Consider the following 16,189-nt stretch of genomic DNA (forward strand, 5'->3'; position numbering starts at 1 on the left):
CATCCGTACCATATAACACTAAATTGTTGAAAAAACAAAAAACAAATAGAACAATGTAATCAAAAACACCCCCAGGGTGTCCCCAGGAAGTGAAGAACAGCAGCACCTGTCACTCAGCCTGTCAAAAAATCATTTGACAATACTATTTCCAGAAAAACAGGATAGTTCTCATTATTGAAAGAGAAATAGCATAAACTGTATCCAATGTATTGAAAGAGTTACTGAAACAGTCATCACATATGGATCCGGATGCTTTGTAAACTTGTAAACTTTAAATCCGGTTACTTATAGAATATGGTATCATGTAACAAACCCAGGATACTTATAAATGCTGATGGTGCTTGTAATCCATGTTATATTGTGTCACAAAAGAGTGCAATCTGTCATATGAGTAGCCACACTTATAAGATGCAAAACAGCTGTTAAGAAGCGAGGTATATTCAAGCTGCAGGTCCAACCTCACACCCTTTGTGTTATTCACTCACGGTGAACACGCTAACACAGCATGCAAAGTCCCATTGGTATGCTCAATACACTGCCCAAACATGAAATTTAAGCTGCAGATTCAGGTTGCAAGTACCTTGTATTCGAGTGGTAGACTCTTCAATGCAGATCAGAGCAATAACGATAAACAGTGTTACCTGTAACAGCCAATGCTTGTATATGCGGTACTACCGTGAGACTTGACAGCGTCGTACTCTTCAGTGTGGAAATGGAACGCAATCATGATACTCCCATCTCGCTTCCTCCGTCTCAAAAGCCGTTCACAGTTAGCATGCAGAATGGCTCAAACAGCACAGGAAGAACAGGTGTTGGTGTCCTAACTGGTTCCGACGCGCGTTTCGGGGACTTCGCCCCTTTGTCAAGGAAATGTCCAGGTGCTTGTGAGGAGGTGTTATTTGAACCAATCCTACAAATTACCTATTGGATAGTGCCTTCACACACCCCCTACGTCACATTCTCTCCATGCACGTAACTTACATTCACATTTATATGGAAAATCGGATGTGTGTAACCCTCATAAATAAAACGCAAACAATAGTGTGTTCAAAAGAAATTGGCATTAATGTTAATCGTTAAGTGTGCTCCTATACATAATAGTCTATGTAAAACAGACTTCATAAACATAGACCTAATGCATGGTTCTATTACACAATATGTCACTAATTGTCAGGCTTGTCAGGAAAACAAAGTTCACTAGAGAACAAAGAGGAAACTTCAATTAGACCACAGCTGCTGAGATTAGAAAGTATGGATTTGTAGCTTAGAAATACATGAAAAGCACATAATTTACCAGTAAGGTAAAGTGAGTTCCAATTATATTTCTAAGCAGTTATTATGTGTTTCAGTATAGATAACATAGCTTATAACTGCCACCTGTCAGACAAGACAGTAATATGCAGTTAAGCTTAGTATAGAAACATAGGTGGAATAATGACAGAAGTTAATTGAGTACAAGCTGAGTGACTATAACGGAGTACGAGGCTCATGCTATACTTGAAATACTGTACAGATATAAATAGCAAACTCTGTATCACACAAGTAACTTATGCTGTAGATTGTGTAGTGCTGGCAAGCAATGAGAGTACATGTAACACAGATAGCATCAAGCTTAAGTTGTAGGTAGAATTGGCCAAAATTTAAGATAGAGTGCGAGAGGTACCTTGTTATCAGAGGCGGTTGGTAATGCTGAAGGGATATAGGGAGCTCCCAGTCCGGTTTCAGGGTTCCGATATAGAGCGGTGCTGCAGCGATTACCTTCTCGGTCCGTTAGGTTGGCGTGTGACGTCACCGCGGATTGATCTCATAGATCCGGCTGGGTAGACTGTCAGATTCGTAGCCGCACAGAGAGTGAATAAGCGGCACAGGTTCACAGAGAACAGAGCAGCAAAGTTCAGATTGGTAAATGCAGATGGGAGAGCAAACTGAAGAGTGATTGCACAGCTAAGGATCAAAGCTGACTTCAATACTAAGCAATGAGCTATAGGACTGGTAACCTTTTATAGTGAACAGGAAGTGACCAGGATGTAATTAAAGGTGCAGAGCTTAGAACATGTTAAAGGAGTGATTGCCAAAGAGAACCCTGACAGGACCCCCCCCCCTCAAGGAGCAACCCCGGGGCTCAAGGACCAGGACGATCAGGGTTCCTACGATGGAATAAGGCAATCAGTCTAGGAGCGGAGATGTTAGTGGCAGGTTCCCATGAATCATCATCAGGTGTGTAACCCTTCCAACGGATGAGATATTGAAGAACACCACGATGGAGACGTGAGTCCAAGATAGTCGAGACTTCATATTCTGTGTTAGGGTCTACTGCAACCTCATGATGGACAGCAATTGATGGGGTAGTCCTGAGAGCCTTGTAGGGTTGTAACAGAGAAACATGAAAGGTGGGATGCACCTTCATGGAATCCGGGAGTTGAAGTCGAACAGCATTGGCATTGACAATGTGTGTCACCGGATACGGTCCAATAAAAAGAGGACTGAATTTCTTACATGGGGTGTTGAGTCTGAGGTTTTTGGTAGACAACCAAACCAAGTCACCAATTGAGTACAACGGAGAGGGGATTCTTTTCCGGTCATAGTAATACTTCTGAGTCTTTTTTGCATCTTCTATAGCTGCCTTGACAGTAGCGAAGTTAGTCGCGATAAGAACGGAGAGATCTGAGATAGTAGGTGACACACTCTGGTTGTCAGGGAGTAATTGAAATCTGGGATGGAATCCATAGTTGACATAAAATGGAGTTTGTTTGGTCATGGAATGGATGGTGTTATTAAAGCAGAATTCTGCGTAAGGTAGATGTGTAGACCACTGCAGTGGTTGCGAAGAACAGTAAGTCCTCAGGAATTGTTCCAGCCACTGGTTCGACCTCTCAGTCTGGCCGTTGGTCTGAGGATGATAAGCCGTGCTCAGCTTCTTATCAATTGAAAAAAACCTTACAAAATTCATTCCAGAGTTTACTTGAAAATTGAGTTCCCCGGTCACTAAGCATAGTATTGGGGATTCCATGATGCTTAAAAACATGTGTGATAAGTAGTTGAATGGTTTAGGAGGCAGAAGGTAGTTTATGGTAGGAGATGAAGTGTGACATCTTGCTGAAAAGATCAACAACAACTAAGATGGTTGTTTTGTTCTCCGATTTGGGAAGATCAACAATAAAATCTAAAGCGATCTCTAGCCAAGGTCTGCTTGGAGTGGGTATTGGTATCAGAAGTCCATAAGGGGGATGTTTAGCTCTTTTGGAAACTGTACATTCTGTACAGGTGAGTACATGCCTTTTGATGTCTTCATTGATTCCTGGCCACCAATAGGTACGGGTGATAAGTTCCTGTGTTTTCTTACCACCGGGATGTCCTGCCAGTAAAGATTCATGAGAAGATTGTAATACGGTCTGTCTTAGTTTTGGAGGGATATATATCCTGTCCTTGAAGTAGTATAATCCATCAGTTCTTTTCTGTAAGTGGGAGATTGGTTTACTGGAGTCCACAGATTGTTCATGGCAAAGACTGGTGTTGGCATCTATGACAAAAGATACGAAGTTTTCTACTGGAATGATAGTGTCCTTTGGAGAATCAAAACGAGTGTGTGAAGGTAACCTTGATAAAGCATCTGCTTTATGATTTTTATTCGCTGGGCGGTATACAATCTGAAAATCAAACCTAGAAAAAAAAAGATTCCAGCGGACTTGTCTTGCGGAAAGTGTCCTTGTTGTTTTAAGATATTGGAGGTTCCTATGGTCCGTGTATATGACAATGGGAACCGGAGTCCCCTCAAGTAGGTGACGCCAGTGCTCTAACGACATTTTGATGGCGAGGAGCTCTTTATCTCCAATTGGGTAGTTTTGTTCTGAGCTGGTCAAACCTCGAGAAAAGAATGCTACAGGATGCAGGGGTTGATCCATGCCAGAACGTTGAGACAGGACTGCTCCCACGGCTACGTCTGACGTGTCTACCTCCAGGGTATAAGGTTGTTCAGGGTTTGGAAACCTCAGAATAGGTGCAGTAGTGAAGCGGTGTTTCAGCGTTTCAAATGCTGATTGAGCTTCAATATTCCATTTAAAAGGTGTGTTGGATTTGGTCAAACAAGTTAGAGGCTTTGTTATGTTCGAGAAATTCTTTATGAACTTACGATAGAAGTTCGCAAAGCCAAGGAACCTTTGTACCTCCTTCTTGGTTTTGGGAGAAGGCCAATCTATAACGGCCTGAATTTTGGCTTGTTCCATGTGTATACCGGTGGACGTAATAACATAGCCTAAGAAACTTATGTTCTGTGTGTTGAAAATACACTTCTCAGGTTTAGCATAGAGGAAATTACTCCTTAGACGTGAGAGTACCTGTCTAACATGTAGAATATGTTCAGACAAACTCCGTGAGTAAATGAGAATGTCATCCAGATAAATGACAAGAAAAACATCTAAAAAATCTCTGAAGAGGTCGTTGATTAGATGCTGGAAAGTGGCCGGAGCATTACATAAACCGAATGGCATCACGGTGTACTCGTACAGGCCGTATCGTGTACGAAACGCCGTGAGCCATTCGTCACCACTTCTAACCCGAATTAAATTGTAAGCCCCTCTAAGGTCTAATTTGGTAAAATATTTAGCCCCTTCTAATCTTTCAATCAGTTCAGGGATAAGTGGGAGGGGGTACCGGTTCTTAATTGTGACCTTATTAAGTTGTCTGTAGTCTACTATAGGCCTTAGTGAGCCTTCCTTATTTCTTACAAAAAATATGCCCGCACCAGCTGGAGAGGTGGACGGGCGAATAAAACCTTTTCTTAAATTTTCCTCAAGATAGGATTTAAGATGTGAGAGCTCGGGTTTGGATAGGGGGAATATATGACCATATGGAATCTGTGCTCCTGGAACTAACTCGATAGGACAGTCATACTTCCTATGTGGAGGAAGATTTTCTGACTGAGTTATACCAAATACATCTGCAAAATCCCTATAATGTTCAGGTAAAGGGATTTCATCTTGTACAGTGGTTACATGCATGATATTTACTGGAAAACAAGTGGTACTACAGTATTTAGAAGTAAAAGTAAGTGTCAAAGTTGACCAATTAATGTCAGGGTTGTGTAAAGTTAACCAATTTAACCCTATAATGACTGGAGATGCAGGTGAAGCAATGACATCAAAAGAGAGATACTCCCTATGATAGTCAGGGGTAGAAACTAGTATGGGTATTGTTTGAAACTCTACAAGACCTGAGGATATAGGCCTTCCATCAATACCCTTTAGTAATACAGGAGACCTTTTGTGCACAAGTGGGATTTTATTGATAAATGTGTAATCTTTATCAATATAGCAAGCTGTTGCTCCTGAGTCAATTATTGCGGGCACGTTGAGGCGGTGTCGATCCCACTGAAAAGAGAGTGAGAGTTTACAGTATGTTGTTCTTGTCTCAGAGGTGCTACAACAGTTAGTTGAAATAAAAGACTCACCCTTGTTGGTTCTTTGTAGGGCTGGACAATCTTTAACACAGTGTTCGTCTGAAGCGCAGTAGAGGCACAAGTTGTTTTCTCTGCGCCTGATTTTTTCTTGGGGGGTTATTTCAGGTAAGTATTTAGCTTTAAATAGGAATAAGTTATTTAATAAGAGTTAATTTATTTCGTTAGATTTAAATTATATTTAAGTTAGGGGGGTGTTAGTGTTAGGGTTAGACTTAGCTTTAGGGGTTAATCCATTTTTTATAGTAGCGGTGAGCTCCGGTCGGCAGATTAGGGGTTAATAATTGAAGTTAGGTGTCGGCGATGTTAGGGGGGGCAGATTAGGGGTTAATACTATTTATTATAGGGTTAGTGAGGCGGATTAGGGGTTAATACATTTATTATAGGGTTAGTGAGGCAGATTAGGGGTTAATAACTTTATTATAATAGCGGTGCGGTCCGCTCGGCAGATTAGGGGTTAATAAGTGTAGGCAGGTGTAGGCGACATTGAGGGGGGCAGATTAGGGGTTAATAAATATAATATAGGGGTCGGCGGTGTTAGGGGCAGCAGATTAGGGGTACATAAGGATAACGTAGGTGGCGGCGCTTGGCGGTCGGCAGATTAGGGGTTAATAAGTGTAGGTTGGTGGCGGCGACGTTGTGGGCGGCAGATTAGGGGTTAATAAATATAATATAGGGGTCGGCGATGTTAGGGCAGCAGATTAGGGGTACATAGCTATAATGTAAGTAGCGGCGGTTTACGGAGCGGCAGATTAGGGGTTAATAATATAATGCAGGGGTCAGCGATAGCGGGGGCGGCAGATTAGGGGTTAATAAGTGTAAGGGTAGGGGTGTTTAGACTCGGGGTACATGTTAGGGTGTTAGGTGCAGACGTAGGAAGTGTTCCCCCATAGGAAACAATGGGGCCGCGTTAGGAGCTTAACGCTGCTTTTTTGCAGGTGTTAGGTTTTTTTTCAGCTCAAACAGCCCCATTGTTTCCTATGGGGGAATCGTGCACGAGCACGTTTTTGAGGCTGGCCGCTTGCGTAAGCAACTCTGGTATCGAGAGTTGAAGCTGCGTTAAAAATGCTCTACGCTCCTTTTTTGGAGCCTAACGCAGCCTTTTTTTGGACTCTCAATACCAGAGTTAATTTTATGGTGCGGCCAGTAAAACGCGGGCGTTAGTTTTTCGGGTCGTTACCGACAAAACTCTAAATCTAGCCGTTAGAGACCACAATCCTACCACGCCTAGTATACCCCAACTCATAGTTCCATCTAGTGAATATGAAGTTCAAAACATTCTTGACTCCAGAAGAGTTGGAGGAGTACTTCAATATCTGATACATTGGAAGGGTTATCCTGATGAGGATGACTCTTGGGAGCCTGCTTCACAAGTTTCTGCACCTCGTTTGGTTACTTTATTCCATCGGCGACATCCTGACCGACCCTCACCTGATCTCCGGAGGTGATCTTTGGAAGGGGTGTCCTGTCATATTATTAGCTTATATCACCTCACTGCTATCAAAATTAAACCTCTTCACACCTGTAATTGGATCATTGCTTCTGCTATAAAGCTCACCTTACAGCTTCCTTCTTTGCTTGGTATTCTGTCTCCTATGAGCTCCGTGTCAAGCCCCTCCCTTTGGAGTTATTCTGAACTGAATCGTTGGTCTCTCAGCTTCACCTCTCAGCAGCTGCTGCTGTTCCTTGCAAGTTCCGGATTCGTAAGCGGTGACGTCACACGCCGACGGACCATCTTCGGCTGCTGCCGCTTCTGCCCGCTCTCGCTCCACACATCACTTTTTACCGTGCAGGTTTGATCATATCTTTTGCCTTATGTACTTAAGCATTTTCTTATGACATTGTTACCCAATTTGTGCTTAGTTATTCACCGCAACTGTTTCTTTCAAAAGACTTCTGCCACAGCCAGCTTGAACATATGTTGTAGTAGCATATTGTGTTTTCATTATCCAGAGTTTCTCTCCAGCAGTATAATCTCTTTGAGTCAAATCCTGTCCTGTTGTCCTTACTTATATGTCTTTGCCTACTGTTACATGACATATATATATGCCTAATTTATTTATTCTCATGTGAGTAGTTGGCAAGGTAAATCATTTGTTTATGAGGTTATATACAGATGCACACCAGATGCCATAGATTAAATTGTAATACCTCCTGCGAAATATTAAGTTCCATATATGTTCAGCCTCTGCCATCCTGCAGGAGTTTTACAAACATACATATTTGTAGTTAGGAATGAGTTCTGCAGTTGTGATCCTTATATTCATTAAATTAACTATCCTCCATAGGACGTATATGATAACAGGTGTACCGCTCACTTTTTTGGCCAGTCTTGGCAATACCGCAAATTCACTTATGTAAATTGCGTATCCTCTTTTTTCAATGGGACTTGCATAGCGCCGGTATTACGAGTCTGCCAAAAAGTGAGAAGTTCACCCTCTCCTGTCAAGACTAGTACTGCATTTTAAAGTCAGTAGTTAAGAGTTTTATGGTACAACGTCGTAGCATAAAACTCTTAACTAAAGTGCTAAAAAGTACACTAACACCCATAAACTGTCTATTAACCCCTAAACCAAGGCCCTCCCACATTGCAAACACTAAAAGAACATTTTTAACCCCTAATCTGCCGAACCTTACATCCCCGCCACTATAATAAATATATTAACCCCTAAACCGCCGCACTCCCGCCTCGCAAACACTAGTTAAATATTATTAACCCCTAATATGCGGTCCCTAACATCGCCGCCACCTACCTACATTTATTAGCCCACAACATCGCCGCCACTATATTAAAGTGATTAACCCCTAAATCTAAGTCTAACCCTAACCCTAACACCCCCTAACTTAAATATAATTAAAAGAAATCTAACTAAAAATTCCTATCATTAACTAAATTATTCCTATTTAAAACTAAATACTTACCTATAAAATAAATCCTAAGCTAGCTACAATATAACTAATAGTTACATTGTAGCTAGCTTAGGCTTTATTTTTATTTTACAGGCAAGTTTGTATTTATTTTAACTAGGTAGAATAGTTACTAAATAGTTATTAACTATTTAATAACTACCTAGCTAAAATAAATACAAAAGTACCTGTAAAATAAAACCTAACCTAAGTTACACTAACACCTAACACTACAATATAATTAAATAAATTAACTAAATTAAATAAAATTAAATAAATTAAATTATCTAAAGTACAAAAAAACAAACAAACACTAAATTACAGAAAATAATGAACAAATTACAGACATTTAAACTAATTACATCTAATCTAATAGCCCTATTAAAATATAAAAAGCCCACCAAAATAAAAAAAAAACCCTAGCCGAAATTAAACTACCAATAGCCCTTAAAAGGGCCTTTTGCGGGGCATTGCCCCAAAGTAATCAGCTCTTTTACCTGTAAAAAAAATACAAACAGCCCCCCAACAGTAAAACCCACCACCCACACAACCAACCTCCCAAATAAAATACTAGCTAAAAAAACTAAGCTCCCCATTGCCCTGAAAAGGGCATTTGGATGGGCATTGCCCTTAAAAGGGCAGTTAGCTCTTTTGTAGCCCAAAGTCCCTAACCTAAAAATAAAACCCACCCAATACACCCTTACAAAAACCTAACACTAACCCCCTGAAGATTGACTTACCAGGAGACGTCTTCATCCAAGCCGGGCGAAGTGGTCCTCCAGACCACTATTTTTTATTTTTTTATACAGGTAAAATAGCTGATTACTTTGGGACAATGCCCCGCAAAAGGCCCTTTTAAGGGCTATTGGCAGTTTAGTTTAGGCTAGGGTTTTTTTATTTTGGGGGGGCTTTTTTTTATTTTAATAGGGCTATTAGATTAGGTGTAATTAGTTTAAATTTCTGTAATTTGTTTATTATTTTCTGCAATTTAGTGGGGTTTTTTTGTACTTTAGATAATTTAATTTATTTAATTGGATTTAATTTAGTTAATTTATTTAATTATATTGTAGTGTTAGGTGTTAGTGTAACTTAGGTTAGGTTTTATTTTACAGGTACTTTTGTATTTATTTTAGCTAGGTAGTTATTAAATAGTTAATAACTATTTAATAACTATTCTACCTAGTTAAAATAAATACAAACTTGCCTGTAAAATAAAAATAAACCCTAAGCTAGCTACAATTTAACTATTAGTTATATTGTAGCTAGCTTAGGGTTTATTTTATAGGTAAGTATTTAGTTTTAAATAGGAATAATTTAGTTATTAATAGTAGGTTTTATTTAGATTTATTTAAATTATATTTAAGTTAGGGGGTGTTAGGTTTAGGGTTAGACTTAGGTTTAGAGGTAAATAACTTTAATATAGTGGTGGCAATGTTGGGGGCGGCAGATTAGGAGTTAATAAATGTAGGTAGGTTGCGGCGAAATTGGGGGCGGCAGATTAGGGGTTAATATATATAATGTAGGTGGCGGCGATGTTGGGGGCAGCAGATTAGGGGTTCATAAGTATAATGTAGGTGGCGGCGGTGTCCGGAGCGTCAGATTAGGGGTTAATAATATACTGCAGGTGTCGGTGATGTTGTGGTCAGCAGAATAGGGGTTAATACATATAAGATTAGGGGTGTTTAAACTCGGGGTTCATGTTAGGGTGTTAGGTGTAGACTTAACCTTTATTTCCCCATAGGAATCAATGGGGCTGCTTACTGAGTTTTATGCTGCTTTTTGGCAAGTGTTAGACTTTTTTTCAGCCGGCTCTCCCCGTTGATTCCTATGGGGAAATTGTGCACGAGCACGTTACACCAGCTCACCGCTGACTTAAGCAGCGCTGGTATTGGAGTGAGATTTTGAGCAAAATTTTGCTCAATGCTCACTTCTTGTCTTTTAATGATGGTTTTCTGAAAACCCGTAATACCAGCGCTGCATGTAAGTGAGCGGTGAGACAAAACTGCTCGTTAGCACCGCATAGCCTCTAACGCAAAACTCGTAATTTCGCCGCAAGTTCGTAATTTGTTATAATCATTCTCTGAATCTTTATCTGAACCTTACAACTATTTACTGCTACAAGCTGTATATATATATATTCAGAACTGCATTTATGTGTTCAGTTAAACTGCTTTCCTGTGATTCTCCATTATTTGCCACAACAGTATTTAATGCTTTAACTTGCAACTTGCCTGTCACCTATGTCGCTCTGCTTATTACTCTGGCGTACAGCTGGAACTAATATTATGTACTGTGAACCCTGAAGCAACTCCTTGCATCTATAAATAACAATCTCCTATCTGTTTCCTTTGAAGTCTGAATATCTTGTATTGTTTTGTTTTACACTTTATGAATTCTGCAGCAACTCCTAGTAACTATGAGTCACAGTATCTATTATATTTCCGTTTTGAAGCCTGAACATATTACATACATATGTTTTACACTTCATGAACCATGCAATAACTACTTGCAACTATAAATCACAGAATCTCAACCATCCATGTCCATGATACTCTTCCCCAGGTCAGGGGTTGGTGTCTCCAATTCGCTACCACTGCCCCGGGGGTCTGTCTCCTGAGCAGTTTTACACCAGATCGTGACAGGCTGGCAAGGAGTCTGTGAAATTATAGCTGCCATGAAACTTTTACAACAATAACTGATTGCAAGTGGAGGGAGACCAGAGTTAGCAGTTGAACTAGGCGTCTGAGAAATCCTAGCCTGCACAAATGGCACCTGGAGGATCAATTATTTTGTGAGTGAGACCTTTATATTACTATCGTTGTGTGTCTGCTTAGAAGATATTATGTCATATGACGACCCAATGTGTTTGCTGCAGTTTTAGATATCATTAAACCCTCATCCCCTGCTACACTTATCACCCACCAATGATGGCTCCATTTTACACCACCATAATTTGCATCCTGTACCCATCAACCTTCCTATTAAACCAAACTCCCATAAAACAGACACAAAACTTTCCTATAAAAACCAATACCTAATTACTAAATATAGCAAAAAAGAAAAAGGTGTAATGCTCACTTCACAATATTCTATACCATAAAGCTTATAGTGCAGCCTAGAAAGGAATATCTATACATGCATAAAAAAGAGAGTCGATCTCACAAAATAAGTAAGGTCTAAAAGTCTAGGTAAAACAGCACCTATAATTCTACATCAAAATAAGTAAAAAGTCAGATACAAATGATCTATGCAAAAAGTGTATATTATATTTATTAGAAATACAATAGTTTAAACAAATAAACATTTAAAATCATGCATGTAAGGGGTCCCCCATACATTGTATAGTGCAAGGAAATGGCCAACTTAGATAAATAAAGTGGTGCACCACATATTCTCAATATAACAGTTAATGCCAAAGATTGCTGGGAAGAAACAAACACTGCAGAAAAGCATGAATGCATAAATGTTAGCAAGCTCAGCAAAGCAGCCAATGCTAGTAGAGTTCTCCAGTTTAGGCTGAATGACAATAACGTAACGCAGACAGCAGCAGAGCATAAGCATAAGTATGGAGCAAGGCAATTCCAGAAGCAGATGTTAAATCTTCAGACCACCTAATAAATCCTTGCACAATCACAGTCAAATACCCTCACTTAAGGCAAAGAGATGATGCATGGTATATTCACTCACGGAACCATAGGTACTGCACTTTCAGATAGTGTGAAGTGGAACCCAGCCAGCGTTGTCTCCGGCGTACCGGTCAGATGTATACTTATCCACATGCAGTGTTCCAAAGATGAGGAATCTGTACAAGTCACAGAGGGTAATTGCGGTGAAGAGGGGATCCCCAAACAGTAGAGGTAGCGACAAACCAACGCGTCCCTGTGCGCGTTTCACTGTGCTCTCATGGTCGCTCGGAGCTTCTTCCGGGTTGTGACGTCACCCAGTGAAGGTAGCTATTTATTGGATACAGGTATCACATTGGCTCAGTAAACTGCTGAAATTCTTAAAGGACCATTACAGAGTGACGCTAAAGCCAACACTTATGCGGTCTGTATAATAAGCCTTTTCTCTTTATATTTCAGTAATCCAATACAGCGTCTCTTGCAACCTTATTTTAACAGGGTATCATAGATAAAAACAAGTATTTTTTTGCAATATTACCATAGTTGGTTTTGTACATTAATAACATCAAAGCGTTACATTGATATAGTGTTACAAATATTCAAAACACAGGGGCAAATTAATTGTATCTGGTACTTAAAAATATTCAATACAATATAGGCTGGGGCCTGAGCATTTGCAGAGTATTCCATCTCTCTAAGCTCCCATCTGTCTAGACTCTAACGGCTAGATTTGGAGTTTGGCGTTAGCCGTGAAAACCAGCGTTAGAGGCTCCTAACGCGGGTTTCTTACGGACTCCGGTATTTAGAGTTCAGTTACCGACACTCAAAAAACACCTAACGCTCAAATATCTACCGACACCTCAGACCCAGTAGTAAACATATACCGACAAAATAAACATCCACGAATCACAAAACTAATATTACACAAACTACACTTACACTCATACAAACACTACACTATATTTATTTTTATGATTTAATAATTTTTCATACAAATACAAAGGATCAAAGTTGCGAGATCTGGGGTGTTAGAAAAAAAAACAACACAAATCCATTTTCCCATTGACTTACATTGACACACGGGAAAAGACCCTCATATACCTACATCTAACTAATAACATTATCACAAACATACACCCATCGATGCATACAAACAATATACACCACATGACATTCAAAAAATATTTATTTATTACAAAAACAACACGATTTAGTTACTTTTTCACACAAGCTCATGACGTCACTCACTTTACGAGGAAAAACAGTCTTAGAAAAAAAAAAACAACAATTTTTAGAGCCTCCATTGACTTCTATTGGGAAGACGTGCTCGTGCACGCGAAACCCACATTTCCCTAACGCACGCAAATAGCGTAGACAGAAAAACTCCAAATACCAGCGCTAGAAAATAATTGATTTTATGCGTTAGACACAGCTAGGATAAATAGATCAAGAAATGACTATTTCCCTATGGTGGATTGATGGATTTTAATTATTCAATATTCACAACACCATTAAATTGTTTCACACTTTTAGATTACATCAACTACAAATCAACATCACTAGTAACAACATTTTATACAAAATATATTACATTTAAACGGACACAAAAATAATGTCAACTTTTCAGGATTCACAAACACTACACAATGGGAAACAATTCTCATTTACCTTTATTATTGCATTTCAGTTATTCAACTCATATGCTTGCAGCAACTGCATATCTACATAGGCTTAACACATGATCACTCATGGATGCACATATATGACCTTTAACATTCACTCATACATGTGCATTCAAATGATGGGGGAAAAACACATTACATTCTCTACAGGAATCACAAAACACAACATATGGATTTTAATGTACTTTTAACATCAGGATTCCATCACAATATACCATTAGGAATTACGTACAAGAACAACATCATTACACCAGATTACAGATGTCACTTTATGGGAAGGAACAACAATGCCACACCGCTATATAGAAGTCAGCATATGTGGGACACAATCACAATATATACGTATATGTACATAACACGCATCACCCATCACGCAACCACAAAGCACACATTTAGATTTTATTCAGCACACAATAACAATGTAGCACAATACAACAACACAATGAGGATTTCAGAACTACATAGGCAGGTTAATAAGATCATGACGTCATTAGAACATTCAACCATACACATCACAGATTCAACACTGTACCGCCCCTTTAGGAACTTTAACACTCAATACTACAATACAACATATACGTAAACAACACTTTGGAACAGCATTATTAGGGAGATTTCAATGGGACAATTAAGAAATATTGTCAGATCGCAAATCACTTATATATATAATACTACAGATGACAGCCGGAAGTTATTCAGTATTAGTGCCATTTGAATGGGACGCATACAATATTGACAGCTCGGCAATCACTTATATATACAATACTACAGATGACAGCCGGAAGTTCCTCAGTATTAGTGCCATTTGAATGAGACGCATACAATATTGACAGCTCGGCAATCACTTATATATACAATACTACAGATGACAGCCGGAAGTTCCTCAGTATTAGTGCCATTTGAATGAGACGCATACAATATTGACACCTCGGCAATCACTTATATATACAATACTACAGATGGCAGCCGGAAGTTCAGAATTATTAGTGCGATTTTAATGGGACGCATACAATATTGACAGCTCGGCAATCACTTATATATATAATACTACAGATGGCAGACGGGAAGTTCTGAATAACTATTGCGATTTTAAAGGGACGCATACAATATTGACAGCTCGGCAATCACTTATATATATAATACTACAGATGGCAGACGGGAAGTTCTGAATAACTATTGCGATTTTAAAGGGACGCATACAATATTGACAGCTCGGCAATCACTTATATATACAATACTACAGATGGCAGACGGGAAGTTCTGAATAACTATTGCGATTTTAAAGGGACGCATACAATATTGACAGCTCGGCAATCACTTATATATATAATACTACAGATGGCAGACGGGAAGTTCGGAATAATTATTGCGATTTTAAAGGGACGCATACAATATTGACAGCTCGGCAATCACTTATATATATAATACTACAGATGGCAGACGGGAAGTTCGGAATAATTATTGCGATTTTAAAGGGACGCATACAATATTGACAGCTCGGCAATCACTTATATATACAATACTACAAATGGCAGATGTTATTTTATCGTTTTCAAACAATATTGCAGCAACATTGATCGATCACATTCGATGCACATTATACACAACTATGCACTTTCATTCATGTTAGCCTGGACGTGTGCTTTTTACTATAAGATCGCGTTTAAGAAATATCGATTACGCATATGAACATGCACTGTATGTGTGATCTTTGACACTTTCACATTGAGATTCATTGAGGGAAAACAACATTTCAGCAAACAACAAAAAAACGCCCACTGTGAAAGCATTCGCGCCGCTCACATACAAACAAGTTAATACAATTAGCAATCATTACAAACTCACTACCATTGGACTAATTGTACTATAAATCCCCCAAACAACATGGCCAAAGCATCACTTGTGATCCACATCAGATCAAGTGCTTACCTTGTTTCGCTGTTTTGAAAGATGGATGACGAGGACATGGTAGACGCTGCTGGTGCTGCTGTTGGCGAACTAGCTGTTGGTCGAATCAGGCAGCCTCGGCGGCTCAGACTGAGACAAAGGGGTCATCTGGTTCGAGGTCCTCGTGTCTATAGGGTGAGACCCACCTTGGAAAACATGAGCGACTTTGAGGTTTATGATAAGTATCGGCTCGATCGCGAACAGCTCATTGGCCTTTACGATCTTCTTAAACCTCATTTGGAGCCACGTATACAAATAAGGACTGCTGTTCCCCCCATGAGTAAGATGCTAAGCTGTCTATACGTCCTGGCCTCCGGGAGTTTTCAATCCGGAGAACTGTACATGCATGGCCTGTCTCAAGGTACATTCTCTGGGGTGTTTGATAACTTTCTGGACGCCATGGTACGTATCAGTAAGCAATACATAGGATTCCCACAAAATGATGCTGATTGGAGGCGCGTGAAGCGGGAATTCTTTGATATTGCTGAATTGCCCAATGTCTTGGGAGCCATAGACTGTACCCACATTGCGCTGCGTGCTCCAATTGATGACTTGCCCTTCAGAAATCGCAAACATTT

The sequence above is a fragment of the Bombina bombina genome, chromosome 11 (assembly GCF_027579735.1).
Source record: "Bombina bombina isolate aBomBom1 chromosome 11, aBomBom1.pri, whole genome shotgun sequence".
Taxonomy (NCBI): Eukaryota; Metazoa; Chordata; class Amphibia; order Anura; family Bombinatoridae; genus Bombina; species Bombina bombina.